Below are 13,419 nucleotides of genomic sequence, written 5' to 3' on the forward strand. Positions count from 1 at the left end.
TCGCAAGGAGGACTGGTAACTATTTGCTCAAACAAACAAATAGGATTATTGCCTCATATACACAGTGTATATGCAGATATCAGCCTCATAGCCAGCCCATGCCATATATGTTTCATGTTGTATGTTTTGTGTGTCCTTTTTTGAGTGTAATATTGTGTATATGCAATGTGTAAATTTTTAAAATGTATTATGGTCTGACACCCAAGTAAAGATATTTGTATTTTTCCCAGAAAAGACTGGGTATCCATTTATTGAGTGTGGCAGCGCTACTGAGTGGGGATATTATCTCCACACACACCATAGTTCTGCATTTTCAGTCTATTCTGAACATCTCACAATATTGTTTTTAGGCCATAAGATTGCACCGAGGTAGCTGGATGACTAAGCTAAGTGGAGGGCACAAACACTGGAATGATTGGAACAATTGGCAGCACCCCATGAATTATACGGCAGACTTGACTCACCACAGGAATTATATGGCACAGATGGCGGCATGCCTGGACTGATACGGAACACTTGGCAGCTCCCCATGAATTATACAGCAGTCTTGACTCACCCCAGCCCAGAAATTATATGGCACAGAAGTCGGCACCTCTGTACTGATACAGCACCCCTGGACTGATATGGCACACTTAACAGCCCTTGCAGTAAAAAGAAACAAGCCTTTTCTTTTAATTTAAAAAAAGGGGGGCAGTTCCTTGAACTGATACGGGACACTGGGCAGCACATCTGGACTGATACGGGACAATGGGCAGCCCTACAGTAAAAATAAAAACTTTTTTTTTCAAAGAGCCCCATATTTGTCCCCCACAGCAGTGCCATATAACAGCCCCCCTTTGTAGTGCCCCCATAATAGTACCCTTAGCAATGCCCCTTAGTAGTTGTACCCCCAGGACTGATAAAGATTTAGCAGCACCCCCTGAATTATACGGCACACTTGGCTCATCCCTGGACTGATACTAAATGCATGGACTGATACCGCACACTTAACAGCTTAGTAGTTTTCCCCTCAGTAGTTGTACCCTTTAGTTTCCCCATCAGTAGTTGTCCCCTTTAAGAAGCACCTATTAAGTTAGGTAGCCCCTATTCATTTGTCCCCCATTAGTTTGTCACCGCAGCCCCATAGCAATTCCCTTTCTGCAGACAGCAAAGACACGTCCATTCTGTTTGAAATTCACATACAGAATGAAGATGGTGCTGATCTTCCAAACCTTCTGGGTCTTGCGTGAATATGACGGTTGGCCTCGTTACGGACTCTGAAAATTGGCGTGACAGATCGAAACTTATTTACCTGGCCTCAGGTAAGTTGGGGGGGGGGGGGGGTGGGTCGGGTGGGGGGGTGGGTTTGGTTCTCTAGGAGCTGAACCTGCTCATGCCTAATAAAGATAGATAGATTTTAAAAACAGTCAAATAATAAAAAAAGTGTCCTGAGCAATTGAGACAAACATTCTGTTTGGTGCTTTAGATGCTTAATGACATTAAATAATTTGAACGTTAAAAACTTCATGCTATTAGACTCACAGCAGTGCAAAGTGGTGATCACCGGTGGTGTGCGTTGAGCCCTGTTCACCCATTTTGTGTAGGGTGTTTTTTGATAGCAGGCCTGCGACGTGGAAATGCATCTGTATTTGTTTGCACATGTGCAAAGTGATTGCAGACCTTCGCACGCCAGCATGCAAATATGTCTGGCAACTAAGAGGTCTGAATGAGGCCCTACATACACACCAAGCATGTTTGCAGCAATAGACACTGAAAGTGGGCATCTCAGTTGTTACACATTTATACGCATGGCTATGTACCAGGAAAGAGCTTGCAGCAGTATTAGCAAAAAGTCACCAGGGACGTGCAGTCAGGGGAGGCAGGGGAGGCAGTGCCTCCCCTGTCATAAATGATTAACATAATAAAATAATACAATGAAAATACTTATGACACATATTCTGTCATAAGTATATCTTTCTATTATTTTATTCATCATTAATCCATTTTTGTTGTTGTTTTGGAGGCACTAAGAGCGGTGCCTCCTGCTGTCGGTAGTAAATGAACTGAAACAGGGGGGCGGGCAGGAGCCGGGCAGTGGGTGGGATCCAAGCGTCAGGCTGTAAAAGCCCATTAAATAAGCTGGAGAAGCGGCACCTATACAAGTGCCTCAGTGACTGGGACGAGTGACCCTGTCACCGAGCCAGGCAAATGTGATTGGCCATTAGGTCCAACACACTCACGCAGGGGGTGGGTGCAGAGTTGCCTACCTCCATTTTTGACCAGAATCTCTGGCTGCCCGGCAAACCTTGGTCCAGGTCTGGGCTTTCTCCCCTTTTATAGCGGGTCCCGGCGCAGAAATGGCAGAAGGCGGGCATAGGTGGACATCGCGGGCCCAGAAGAGTCTGTCTCACGGAAGCCATCACCCACCGATGCACTGACAGTGCCTGCCTTCTGCTCCAGCTCTGCGGCTGTCAGCCCATCTGAGCCTCACAGTCACAGTGGGTGCTAAGCAGGGAGGAAATGAGACTTCCCTGCAGCAGTGAACTTATCCAGCTTCCCCTGCCGTGCTGCACTTCCTCTTCATCCAGCTCTGCCAGTGCCTGCACTTTAGAAGGGAGAGCTCACAGTCAGACCTCAGAGGAACGCAGGAGCTTCTGTGTCCGTGCTCAAATCCTCCCACCGTCTGCCAGCCCAAAAAAGTAGGTTAACTTATTATGTGCACTTATTAGTGTTTACTGTTTGTGTGGGGAAAGGATAGGGGTGTTATAGGTGTATATGTATGTATATAAGGCATGTGAGGGTGTTATAGGTGTGTATAGATGTATATAAGGGATGTGGTTGGTGTTATAGGTGTGTATAGATGTATATAAGGGATGTGGGGGGTGTTATAGGTGTGTATAGATGTATATAAGGCATGTGGGGGTGTTATAGGTGTGTATAGATGTGTATAAGGGATGTGGGGGTGTTATAGGTGTATAGATGTATATAAGGCATGTGTGGGTGTTATAGGTGTATATATTTATATAAGTGGTGGGTGTGGTGTGATAAGTGTGTATATAAGGCATGTGGGGGTGTTATAGGTGTATAGATGTATATAAGGCATGTGGGGGTGTTATAGGTGTGTATAGATGTATATAAGGGATGTGGGGGGTGTTATAGGTGTGTATAGATGTATATAAGGGATGTGGGGGTGTTATAGGTGTATAGATGTATATAAGGCATGTGGGGGTGTTATAGGTGTATATATATGTATATAAGGCATGTGGGGGTGTTATAGGTGTATAGATGTATATAAGGCATGTGGGGTGTGATAAGTGTGTATAGATGTATATAAGGCATGTGGGGGTGTTATAGGTGTATATATATGTATATAAGGCATGTGGGGGTGTTATAGGTGTATAGATGTATATAAGGCATGTGGGGTGTGATAAGTGTGTATAGATGTATATAAGGCAAGTGTGTATAGATGTATATAAGGCATGTGGGGGTGTTATAGGTGTATATATATGTATATAAGGCATGTGGGGGTGTTATAGGTGTATAGATGTATATAAGGCATGTGGGGTGTGATAAGTGTGTATAGATGTATATAAGGCATGTGGGGGTGTTATAGGTGTATATATATATGTATATAAGGCATGTGGGGGTGTTATAGGTGTATAGATGTATATAAGGCATGTGGGGTGTGATAAGTGTGTATAGATGTATATAAGGCATGTGGGGGTGTTATAGGTGTGTATATATATGTATATAAGGCATGTGGGGGTGTTATAGGTGTATAGATGTATATAAGGCATGTGGGGGTGTTATAGGTGTGTATAGATGTATATAAGGGATGTGGGGGTGTTATAGGTGTATAGATGTATATAAGGCATGTGGGGGTGTTATAGGTGTATATATATGTATATAAGGCATGTGGGGTGTTATAGGTGTATAGATGTATATAAGGCATGTGGGGTGTGATAAGTGTGTATAGATGTATATAAGGCATGTGGGGGTGTTATAGGTGTATATATTTATATAAGTGGTGGGTGTGGTGTGATAAGTGTGTATATAAGGCATGTGGGGGGTGTTATAGGTGTATAGATGTATATAAGGCATGTGGGGGTGTGATAAGTGTGTATAGATGTATATAAGGCATGTGGGGGTGTTATAGGTGTATATATTTATATAAGTGGTGGGTGTGGTGTGATAAGTGTGTATATAAGGCATGTGGGGGTGTTATAGGTGTGTATAGATGTATATAAGGGATGTGGGGGTGTTATAGGTGTGTGTATATGTATATAAGGCATGCAGGGTTGTTATAGGTGTGTATATATGTATATAAGGCATGTGCGCGTGTTATAGGTCTATATGTTTATATAAGTGATGGGTGTGGTGTGATAAGTGTGTATATAAGGCATGTGGGGGTGTTATAGGTGTGTATAGATGTATATAAGGGATGTGGGGGTGTTATAGGTGTGTGTATATGTATATAAGGCATGCAGGGTTGTTATAGGTGTGTATATATGTATATAAGGCATGTGCGCGTGTTATAGGTCTATATGTTTATATAAGTGATGGGTGTGGTGTGATAAGTGTGTATATAAGGCATGTGGGGGTGTTATAGGTGTGTATAGATGTATATAAGGGATGTGGGGGTGTTATAGGTGTGTGTATATGTATATAAGGCATGCAGGGTTGTTATAGGTGTGTATATATGTATATAAGGCATGTGTGCGTGTTATAGGTCTATATGTTTATATAAGTGATGGGTGTGGTGTGATAAGTGTGTATATAAGGCATGTGGGGGTGTTATAGGTGTGTATAGATGTATATAAGGGATGTGGGGGTGTTATAGGTGTGTGTATATGTATATAAGGCATGTGCGCGTGTTATAGGTCTATATGTTTATATAAGTGATGGGTGTGGTGTGATAAGTGTATATAAGGGATGTGGGGGTGTTATTGGTGTGTATATATGTATTATATATGGTTAGTGTGGTGTGATGGGTGTGATTTGACAGGTGTGTATAGATGTATATAAGGGATGTGTGAGTGTGTATATAATAAATAGAAGGGGTGGGTGTGGTGTGGTAGATGTATATAAGAGGTGGGTGTGGTGTGATGGTTGTGTACAGATGTATATAAGGGGTGTTGGGGGGATGATAGTCAGAATATGTATATAAGGGATGGGGGTGATGGCTATATATATATATATATATATACCCATATTTATAAGGGGTGTGTGGGGTGGTGATAGGTGTGTATATGGGTCAGTTCAGAATAGACTTACCCAGTGTGTGGCTGGGGTGTCCTGAGTATTCATAAGCCAACTTAAATCTTGTGTTAGTGACAGGGTTAAGCCCCATACACACTGGGCGACGTTTAGCTGAAAACTGCTCAGTGTGTATGGGGCAGCAATGAGAGGTGAGCGCAGATGCATGCTCCCGCATCATCTCTGGTCCAGACGCTTATCTGCTGGTGTTACCAGCAGATGAGTGGCGAGGTGGACAGCTTTCCATAGCATTCTCCTATGGAAAGTCATCCACCCAGAGGAAAATCGCTGAGGGCGAAAACCGTTCAGTATGTATTCACTGAGCATTTTTCATCCCAGTGATTTTCCCCATCATCGGGCTAATAAAAATAATGTTTTCTGAATCACAAAGGACAGTTACACTTGATGAGTGCATTCCTCTGTGTAACTAGAAACATTGTTCCATTGGAAGATACAATTCTGAAACACAGTGGCCTTTCAACAGCCAATACAAAGTTTCTTGTTCTACAAGACAAAAGTACAAAAAATTTGATTTGAGAAACTTTTCTCTAACAAAATACAAGCATGCGCCGGCCCTGGGACATTGGGGCTGTGGTTAGCCGGAAGTTGGCAGGAAGGTAGTGGGACAGTACTAAACTGCTGACTATATTGGCAGGTGACAGGTCAGTTTGTGGGTGTCCCTAGTCATCTGGTATGTGTGGGGTTTAAGTCCAAGTTGACCACCACGAGCTCTGGCTCTGATACTAGCCAGTGCCTCACCAGCCACTGACCTCACCGCACGCCACTGAAAGTCACAGATGTGCTACCAGCAATAAATGCACATACGGATGTCACTGCATCTGAAGACAAATCAAATTCCCCAGGCTTTAATAACCCTTTTTGGACAGAACCATGCACAGATCTCACTGATCTCTGCTTGGTTCTGTCAAACTGACAGACAGGCTGAACCAGGCCTATTTGTTTTGCAATATTTGGTCATTTTAAGGGTGCAAATTGAAAATTTGCACCCTATTACATTTGCGATTTTGATGTTTTCTATGAGAAAACATCTGGATGCAATTTTTAATGTATGATTTTTTTAGACAGGTCAAAATGTGCAAATCATACATGTGATTTTTTTTGAAAATGTGCGAATTTGCCAATTTTTGTCCGGGAAAAAAAAAATAAAAAAAAATCTCACATGTCTAAAAGTTGCACCCAATGGCCATTTTGACTATGCAATTTCTCTTGAACTCCCCAGAGTCCAGAACCATACAATCCTGAATATATTCCCTTTGATTTTGACTATGTGCTCTTTGGCCTATGGCCATGTACATTACAAGTGACATAGTCAATATTGCCTTGCCTACACAGACTATTTATCAATGTGATACTGACCTCACAGGGCGATGTATCGGCATCACAAGCAGGGTAAACCCTGAGATTTGGGCTAACATTCTGTACGATTTTGAGTCTCTAGTCAAAATTGTAAGCCAAAATTGTAAACACCTTAATAGGCCCTACACCAGTGATTTTCAACCGGTGTGCCGCGGCACACTAGTGTGCCGCGGCCAGCTGACAGGTGTGCCGCCATGCCTCAGGTCACGGCGACACACCAGCGGAGTTTCACTTTGACAGGGGGGACGGGCAGGCGGCTCGGCATCATCCGCCCCCCCTGTCAGTGTGCGTCCATGTGCGCACTGCCCGCCTGCTTACGGCTCCCCCGCTGTGCACTGTCCGGGACTCGAGAGACATGCTGTGCTGCTATGCAATAATCATATATCCCGCTGGACCACTAGCCAATGGGCGCTTGCGGTCCAGCAGCCAATCAACTGGTGGCTGCTGGACCGCGAGCGCCCATTGGCTAGTGGTCCAGCAGCGGGAGATATGAATATTACATATCAGCACAGCACGTCTCTCTCCCGTACATAGCGGGGGAGCTGTGAGCGGCACACTGGACGCACACTGACAGGGGGGAGGGGTCGTCGGCGTGTAAGCACAGGCAGGAGGGGGGTTTGCACACAGACGCACACTGGGAGGAGGAGGTGGGTGGGAGTGAGGTGAGCGGGCCGGCTAACCATCGGCTGGCTAACTTAGTATGGTGTACTCCCACCCACTCTCCCACCCTCCTGCACTCACCCAGCCACCCTCCCACTCCACTGCAGATACCCTCCCAGCCACCCTTCCACCCCACTGCAGATACCCTCCCAGCCACCCTCCCACCCCACTGCAGATACCCTCCCAGCCACCCTCCCACCCCACTGCAGATACCCTCCCAGCCACCCTCCCACCCCACTGCAGATACCCTCCCAGCCACCCTCCCACCCCACTGCAGATACCCTCCCAGCCACCCTCCCACCCCACTGCAGATACCCTCCCACCCTACTGCTCCCACCCTCCCTCCCTGCTGCACACTACTGGCGGTGCATTGAATTGCAAATAGCGGACGGGAGCCAGGAGTGGGCCACTGCACAGTTCTGTCCCCCTTGGCAACGAGCAAATTCAGTCCACCTTGGCATCGAGCATGAAGCCCCTGGCATTGAGCATGTAGGTAAGTGGCACTTATGTGTCAAATGTGTATGGTGTGTTATATAGTATGTCATGGGCATTGCGGTGTGTTATATAGTATGTCATGGGCATTGCGGAGTGTTATATAGTATGTCATGGGCATTGCGGAGTGTTACATAGTATGTCATAGGCATCATGTGTGGGCTTATGTGTAATCGGAATTACAAAGTTCACTAAAATGTGCAATGGGCATTACGGTGTGTGGCATAACATGTAATGGCCATTATGGCATGTGGTATACGGGTGTGCGGTGTGTTGGCATTATGTTAAAAATTTGGCGCGCGTCTTCGGCGCGCACTGTCCATATTATCCCTCGTTTGCAAGAAATTTGTTGAGTCCTGGCATAATGTGTAATGGCCATTGCGGTATATGGCATAGCTTGTAATTGGCATCACGATGTGTGGCATAACTTGTAATGGCCATTAATGTGTGTGATATAACATGTAACTGGCATTATGGTATGCAAAATATCTGGAATATCTGATTAAAAAATGTTGGTGTGCCTTGGCAATTTTGAAGTCTTGTCTGGTGTGCCGCGACCTGAAAAAGGTTGAAAATCACTGCCCTACACACATAGCGATGTGTGTAGGGCGACCTAGCTATGATAGGTCGGGCACTGCTGCAGTGCTGTCGCTAAGCACACAGAGCTCTGTGTGCTGAGTGAGCTGACAGTGCCAGTGTTCTCCTGTGGAGAACACTGGCGACAAGCAAGATTGATGCGCATTGTTGTCGCTATAGCCTACACACACACACTGATGTAAGGGAGTTTCATTTTTGTATGTGTGGGCATTCTAACAGGAAAAATCTGCCGATCACTGAAACAAACCTGTAATGTGTGGGCAAGTCAAATAGATTGAAGAAACCATTTCTCTGGGGAAAAAAATCGGTACTTATGTAATATCTGGGCTCCCGTTTTTCTTATGAGACTGCGTCCGCTCGCCACGCTTCGGGCACGGTGGCTCGCTGCGCTCGCCACACTATATAAAATCAACTCCATGCGTAGTTGGATAGTAGGGGTATGAAAAAATGGGGTGCATTTAACATGGGAGCCCAGATAATACATAAGTACCAAAAAATCACTGGTTCTGAGAAGCAATTAATTGTGATTGCTGATGTATGGGGGCCATTACACGATGTATGCTATGGATGTGTGCTACTGTCTGCATGTGAATTAGCAGCCATGCAAAAACTTCTCCTGTATGCTCCGCGTCACACGCCCCATGCGTGCCCACCTTCACTCCCCTTTTTACAGTGGTACAAAGCTGCACCCATGGACCTCCCTCTGCGCCCCTCTTTCTCGATGCCTGGCTGTGAACTGATTTTTGATTGCACGGCTGCAATATTTCGTTGCTATTGTTCTGGCCCATGTTTGGGGCATGAGCCATTTTAAAAATGCACACGATAGCGATGCACGGTCTTGCTTGCTGCTTTTGCCGGCTTGATCATTCAAGCCTGCAGTATAAAACCATACCTCCCAACATGACCCTCTCCAGGAGGGACACATTGCTCTGTTTCTGGGCTTTCCTCCTAATTTATGATTACCATCACCTGTGGTGAAATGCCTTTCTTGTTCATTAACCTGTTTAAAACAGGTGATGGCAGTCATTAATTAAGAGGAAAGTCCAGAAACAGAGCATTCTGTCCCTCCTGGAGAGGGTCATGTTGGGAGGTATGTAAACCTAGTCATCACCATTGTTCTCTAAACAGAGAACACTGGCCATGACAGATCACTCAGCAAACATTGCTGAGGCATCGCTATGTGCTGAGTGATCTGTAGCACACTACATCATGCCTCCCAACTTGTAGCTTTTGCAAAGAGGAACACTGGCGCACAGCCGAAATTGGGGGGCGTGACTTGCCAGGGAGGGGCATGGCCTATAATCCCATTGTCCCGCAAGACCACACTCAAGAGTCTATTACCGCTGGCCAGCATCTGACAAGGGGGATTCCCAACTGCCTGACCCCCCCTCCCCCGCCACTTCCGGCTCGGGAGGGCCGCGGGAACGTCTCCGAAAACCGTGACGTTCCTGTGGTAATCGGGATGGTTGGGAGGTATGCTACATCGCTCAGCACGGAGGCTCCGTCGCCCCGTTTGTATGGGGCTTAACACAACTAGAATGCATTCGCTATGCAATTTGGTTGCATATTAAGTAAATAAAAAATTATTCTCACAATTACTGTACAGCCAACATTGACCTTGCATGTGACTCATGGGCAGATTTATTAAGCTCAGTGAAGTGATAAAATGTCTGGTTTTTATCACCGGCCAATCAGAACCTAACTGTGAAGTTACAGGCTTGTTTTGAAAAATGACAGGTTGGAGCTGATTGGCCAGTGATAAAAACCAGACACTTTTTCACTTCACCGAGCTTAATAAATCTACCCCACAGGGCAGTATTCAATGGAAATAATCGCGGCGTGCAGCGAATCCTGTTTAGGATTCGCTGCACAGTCGCCGTGTTCCGGAGCCTCGCTGTCCCCCTGCTATCCCCGTATTCAACGTCGCAGGGGCAGGGGAGATGGACAGGGTTCCCATCCCCCTGCTGACAGGAAACTGAGACGCACGCGCGTCTCAGTCAGATGGAGCATCTCTCCGCCGGCGATCGCCAGCGGACAAATTCTGGCGATCCCGGAGCAATAGTGAGAGGCGCTCCATTTGAAGCACAAATTCACCATAAAACATGGCGAATTGGCCTAATTGAATATTGCCCTTAAAATCAAGCCCATTAACTTTTGACCATATTTTTGGCAGACATCAGTTCTACCCTGTCTCAATAAATAGATTCACTTTTGAGTGAATCATTCAGCTTCATGAGGCAGTCAGTAGTCCCACATCGATCTTTTGCATGTATTTTTGGGATCGGCAATGCTGCATTTTATATGGAGAGAAATCAGTTTTAAAAAAAATCTATTAAAGGAATATCATTGGTTTCGCTTGACAGATCTATAGCGTATAGACAGTCAATCAGGGCCGGAGCTACCACTAGGCAGCATTAGGCAGTTGCCTAGGGCGCTGGCCGCTGGAGGGCGCCACTTATTTAACCACTTAAGTGGTATGCCCGGAGATTTTCCGGGCTCAGCTGCGCTGCCGCAGCGGGCTGTCCCAGAAAATCTCCGGGCATACCACTAACATACAATAGGTGCGCGCCAGTGGTGTCCAGGTGTGCACCACTGGCGCAGCACCTCTAGTGCCCACCCCCGCCACAAACCTTGTCCCCGTCCTCGCCATCACCTTTGTTCCGGCGATCCCCTGCCGGCTGCCGCCCGCCCCGCTAGCCACCTGTCACTTATTTTATAGTGACGTCGGCGGCAGGCTCGGGGATGGTTGGCGCGGCTCGGGGGGACTCGGGAGCAATCAGGCACCCGAGTTCTTCCGAGCCGCCGCGATCATCCCCCAGCCTGCAGCCACGTCACTGCTGAAAGTGAAAGGCGCCGGCAAAGGCAAGGGGGACAGCGCAGCGGTGGCATGGAAGCTCCGGCGTACTAACGCCGGAGCAGAGGCTCCGGCGTACTAACGCCGGAGCAGAGGTGAGGGGGGAAGCCTACAAATTCCTGTGGTGGGTTTTGCTGGGGCAGGACAAACCGGCCCTGTTAGGTTTGTCCTGCCCCAGCAAAACCCACCACTCAAGGGGTTAACTGGCTGGGGGAGTGGGTTAAAATCTGTGTCTACAATGAGTCCCTGAATGGCATATATATATATATATATATATATATATATAATGTACCAATTCTCTGAAGCTGCGCTAATATTATTTTCTATCTGTCGGTCGCCAGTAACACTTGGCCCCCTACTAGTGGGGCTCCACCTTCCAATCTACACACAATAGTGTTACAAGGCGCCCTTAATATGTGAAGGTTATTCCCGTCTCTCTCTAACAATTAATACACATAAATTTTATACATAGAACATTTATTTAAAACAGTATAAAAATGATGATCCAGAGATTTTTCAAGTCCAATTCATGTCATACAGGAATTTTCATAACATTAACCCAATGCGTTTCGTCTCTTAACGAGACTTCATCAGGGGTATAGATATTAACATAAATCTTTGATGTATCAAAACAGGGTGGATCTTTCGATTATTTGACGATGAGCTTTTGACTCTTAGACGGAGTAAACAAGTTTTTTGTATCTGGTAGGACACCTGTATGAGGTATAGAAACGGGAGAACTGTTTCCCTTAACCACTTTTCTTCTCTGTGGATATTTCTAATAGGGTACCCTATTTTTGTTGGAGATATAGGGGACCTCCCTATTACACAATAAAGTGTGGGATCTCTCTATTAGATCAGGTGGGATCACCCTTTTCCAATATTTAGGTTTATGTTAATGTGGACCTTCTGTGGGTCCTTAAAATAGTCAGCAGAGTAGTATTCTTCTATTCAGAAGTTACTGAAAAATAGGACTAAATCCTTAGCAGTGAGTGCATGTGTTCACCTCAGGACCAAAACTGGCACTTGCCAGTTTTGGTCCTGAGGTGAACACATGCACTCACTGCTAAGGATTTAGTCCTATTTTTCAGTAACTTCTGAATAGAAGAATACTACTCTGCTGACTATTTTAAGGACCCACAGAAGGTCCACATTAACATAAACCTAAATATTGGATAAGGGTGATCCCACCTGATCTAATAGAGAGATCCCACACTTTATTGTGTAATAGGGAGGTCCCCTATATCTCCAACAAAAATAGGGTACCCTATTAGAAATATCCACAGAGAAGAAAAGTGGTTAAGGGAAACAGTTCTCCCGTTTCTATACCTCATACAGGTGTCCTACCAGATACAAAAAACTTGTTTACTCCGTCTAAGAGTCAAAAGCTCATCGTCAAATAATCGAAAGATCCACCCTGTTTTGATACATCAAAGATTTATGTTAATATCTATACCCCTGATGAAGTCTCGTTAAGAGACGAAACGCGTTGGCTTAATGTTATGAAAATTCCTGTATGACATGAATTGGACTTGAAAAATCTCTGGATCATCATTTTTATACTGTTTTAAATAAATGTTCTATGTATAAAATTTATGTGTATTAATTGTTAGAGAGAGACGGGAATAACCTTCACATATTAAGGGCGCCTTGTAACACTATTGTGTGTATATATATATATATATATATATATATATATATATATACAGGGCTCGAAGTGGAATTTTAGAAGTAGGGGTATGGAATATGGGATCCGAGCACTGGTACAGTCTAGAAACAGACAAAAATGAAGTGGCGGTGGGAAGTGGCGGTATGTCATACCGCCGTATACCGCCCCACTTCGAGCACTGTATATATATATATATATATATATCCATACCCTCCAACATTTTATCTATGGATTTCGGTGCAGGGGGCGTGGTCACTGATATAGGGGGTGTGGCCATGCCCCCACCTGAACGGAGTTAATTTTAAATGTGTACTGTACCCCCAGAGGACAAGACAAGACACGACACTGGCTGCACAGCCGGCCGCTCCACTCACCACCAGGTGCTCCCCTCACCACCACTGGCTGCACGGCTGGCCGCTCCCCTCACCACCAGGTGCTGCTTTGTCATCCGAGTCTCGCCAAGCTGGCATCTTCCAGATATTAAAGGGATGCATGCGCCAGGCGGTCTTTACTGTGCGGGCAGCCCGAGTACGGG

The sequence above is a fragment of the Crinia signifera genome, chromosome 3 (genome assembly GCF_055691185.1).
Source record: "Crinia signifera chromosome 3, ASM5569118v1, whole genome shotgun sequence".
Classification (NCBI taxonomy): Eukaryota; Metazoa; Chordata; class Amphibia; order Anura; family Myobatrachidae; genus Crinia; species Crinia signifera.